Source organism: Geospiza fortis, unplaced genomic scaffold (assembly GCF_000277835.1).
Source record: "Geospiza fortis unplaced genomic scaffold, GeoFor_1.0 scaffold40, whole genome shotgun sequence".
NCBI classification, from domain to species: domain Eukaryota; kingdom Metazoa; phylum Chordata; class Aves; order Passeriformes; family Thraupidae; genus Geospiza; species Geospiza fortis.
Genome location: NW_005054297.1, coordinates 13,065,513 through 13,069,160, shown reverse-complemented (window position 1 = coordinate 13,069,160; position 3,648 = coordinate 13,065,513). Strand labels below are relative to the sequence as shown.

At 39.5% G+C, this 3,648-nt stretch overlaps 1 long non-coding RNA gene and 1 other non-coding gene across 3 annotated transcripts; both read right to left on the bottom strand.

The window, feature by feature from the left end:
• Positions 1-1,082: 1,082 nt before the first annotated feature.
• LOC102043873 lies at positions 1,083-3,648 on the bottom strand. 2 transcript variants are annotated; one of them, XR_004081526.1, is made up of 4 exons: positions 3,628-3,648; positions 3,179-3,341; positions 2,235-2,346; positions 1,083-1,373 (listed from the first exon to the last, which is right to left on the bottom strand). It is a non-coding gene; the product is annotated as an uncharacterized LOC102043873 (long non-coding RNA). The 2 variants fall into 2 exon arrangements; XR_265217.2 differs by having other exon boundaries at positions 3,633-3,648.
• LOC115947735 lies at positions 1,975-2,093 on the bottom strand. The gene has a single exon (XR_004081585.1). It is a non-coding gene; the product is annotated as a small nucleolar RNA SNORA26 (small nucleolar RNA).

Below are 3,648 nucleotides of genomic sequence, written 5' to 3'. Positions count from 1 at the left end.
CAAGCTTACTGGTTAAGGAAAACAGGAGTAAATATTCAGAAATCAGTCTGTACTGAATATCATCAATTAACATTGAACCTGAGAAAGGCAAATTAGAAGTCTTGCACAGGGCAGACATAAAACCACAACCACAGAAAACAAGACTAAATAGACTAAAAACAAATCCTTAAGCTTGGATACAGAAGACAAAGGCCTATACAACTGACAAGACTTATAAGAAATGATACATTGTTTCTTGCAAGAGGAAATCGACACTTGTCAAGTTTAATATTGTGAAGAGAAAGTACTTCTGCATACCCTCCAAATTTAGTTGTCTCTCATTAAAACAAGCAGACTTAGGTGAGCCTAGAAGGCCACAAACAGATCATTACTCAACCCTTTTACTGTATCTTTAAGCAAAGGTAAAAAGGAACACTTCCTGTCTAGATGGGGGTTCAATATGACCACATGTGTAAATACATACTATTTGCCCCTAAATCCGCACCAACTCAGTCTCCTAAGAAGGCAGTGGTGAGCACTTGACAGCCACTTCTACTTAATATCCTTGCTTGTGCATTCTAGGAAAGCACTGGCAGTAACAATGCACAAAATTACTTTAAGACCTACCTTCAAGAAAAATGTTTTCAGTATTAAGACATAAGCTACTGAAAAGCACATACAAGCTTTTAATTGCTCAACAATAATGACCTTGTTTTTTTAAGGACCTTCTCCCTGATAGTGCTTTACATGGAATATCGCAACATTTTCCTTGTTAATTTAAAATAGGCAAGGAATGGGATTCTTGGTAACTTGTTCTTTTCAGTTTGAGATAATTCTTTTGTAGAGAACATGCAAACACATACAGTGCGATGAAATAACTTGGGAGTTAGCTGATTGATCTCAGCTTTTGCATTACAAAATACTTCAAAATACTCAGATACCAAGAATAAAAGATTAAGAGGTCCTTTTCAATGGATTTGTAAATTTAAGATTAAGTTAATCAAGTCTGAACACAGCAAGATGTAAACACAAAAGTGTTTACATCCATGAAACAAAGTGGTCATGCAGAAAATACTTTAAGAAAAAACCTTCAAAACACTAACTTTTGGTAGCATATTCTTATTTTAATTAATACTCATAATTTATTTCAATTAATCCACAAACATAGTCAAATTACAGATTTTGTTAGGAAATCTGTTTCAACAAATGGTGAGATGCCTGTTTCAACATGATCATTGAAGACATTTCATTTAAGCCATTGCTTGTCTCAATTCTACTTCCAAGATACTTAGAGGTGACAACTGGAATCATCTTGTATGAAGTCAGAAATCATCCACTCAGGAAATCATAAACTGATGTTTAATGTCAGTTCCTGGCACATGTTGTCTTCATCCCTGTAAAAGAAGTTCTATTTAAATTGCAGTCAGCATTATGCACACACAAAACTGGTAACTGCTCTAAACACGAACCTTCTACATGACATCAACCTTAGGCCAGAGCCATTTCTCAAAAGAAATTACTTGGTTTGTACAGGATGGGATTTGCTTTTCCCATACCATTAGAATGGAATCCAGAGGACCAGCTATATTAGAATAAGCAGACCCAGTAACTATCATTGGCTTTCCTGTTATTTTTTTGCTATTTGTTTTTTGCTAAATCTATATAAAGTTCTAACAGCTACCACACAGGTTTTTCACTAGTCCAAGCTATTTTGCTTTGTTTTCCAGCAGGGAGTAAATGAAACTCCTTCAGGAATGGAAGACAATGCAGCCACTATTATCTGATAATCCTTTTCACAATTTCATACCTGGAGACCAAACAATTTACAAGAAACTCTTCACTCAAGACCTTAATCACACAGGTTCACAAAGCACAAAGATTTGATAACCTGTGATATTAAGATTCAGATATCATAACAAGAAGACAGTTCAAAATCTTCCTACAAACTATTAATAAAGTTGATTAGCAGCTTCCTGAAGTTCAGCAGTAATACAAATGTGTTCCTCCTAAGCATGATCCAAAGAAGGGTTTCAGCCTCACCTCTGGGTTTGCAAGAGAACTTTTATACCCCTCAGTGTTGGCCACTTAAGACACTGCCAGACTTAAGAGGGCAAAGCATAAAAGGGGAGTAGATTTTAGTACATTATAGTGTTTTCTTATCAACTAAGATGATCTGAACTTACTATTTGTTTAAGAGATACTATAATTTCCTTGAAATACCATTGGCAATTGTCATTAGATGAGAGCACACTTACCTTCCAGTAGAAGGCATTATTTATTCCTAAGAAGTCCTGAGCATTGCTTCACATTTAGGTGTGATTACCCATGTCTAAAACATTTCAAGCATGAGGTTGCTATGTGAGGCCTCTAAAGAACACACAAAAAATTGTAACATTATTAATACTGTTTAACCAAAGTTAAAACTCTAAACTAAAGTTTATTCTACAGAGTTGCTATTATATTGTTAAACATTTAAAAATTAATTTTCCATGGAGTTGCAAAAGTTATTTACAAGTTCATGTTTAAATCAAAACCTAGAGCAAATGTCAATTACTGGCTCAATAGGTTGATAAGGCATGTTCATTAGCCCAGTTAAACTACATAAAACATAACATATAAACTACATAGAACATAACTTTTTAAAAATATACTTTTAATCATAAACAATGGAAAGTTTATGATGCCTAAATTCTTTTCAGTGCTGACACTACCGAGGTAAACTATAAACCTGTAGATTTGACTGAATCTTTGCCAGATAATTCATTGCTACCTTGTGTCTACTCAGATATATACATACACCTTGTTACAAGTTGTAAAGCACTCAACCAAGAGACATCAAATGATACTGTTACAGGTGGACTAGTATACTTCTGGGAAGGCCCAAAACGGGGGGGGGGGGGGGTTTCTTTGTTTGAACAATTATTAAGCCCATTTAAACCTAAGTGCCTACAGTCTAAACATCACAGGTTGTAACTGCAATTTTCTTGTTGCGGCCTATTAAAAAAACTAAATAAACGCCGTGATCCAGATTTAAGGTCTGCGCAGCTCAATAGCTGCGATTTAAAATACAGACGGGTGCAAACGTAGGCAGTTATTTCAGCTCAGAGACGCAGGGCAGCAACCCATATATCTTTATTTGTCTTTAAAAACTCTCAGAATTCAAAGTCCTCCACTTCGGAAGCCCGAAGCCTTATCTTACCAGCCCCATGCTGTAGGAGGAGCGCTGAGCTCGGTGTGCCCGTCACCCATAGGCGTCCCAAGGCGTGAGCGCAGGCCGCCAGCGCTGGCCCTGCCCGGGCCTGCCGCGCCGGGCCTCCTGCACATCGGGGCCATTGAAGGGCCCGCCGCTTCCTCGGGACACACTGCGGAGGGAGAAAGGCATCAGCCGGGCAGCAAGGGACCGCGAGGGGGGAATGGAGGGACACGGGCTATTTGTGCCTCACGACAGGATGCAGGGCGGAGGGAAGGGCTCCGCACTGGGTTTTAGTGAGGGAAAGCTGCTCTATCCCCCTGTGTTGACTCCCCGGAGCACCGCCAAGCTCCGAGAGGGCAAGATGTGAAGGGAAAGCCACATCGGTTCCACCCCCCAGGCCCAGAGCCCGTCCCTGCGGAGGGCGGGCGGTTTCCCCTGTGAGCAACCGCATTCACCTTACCGCGCCCACAGCCGGC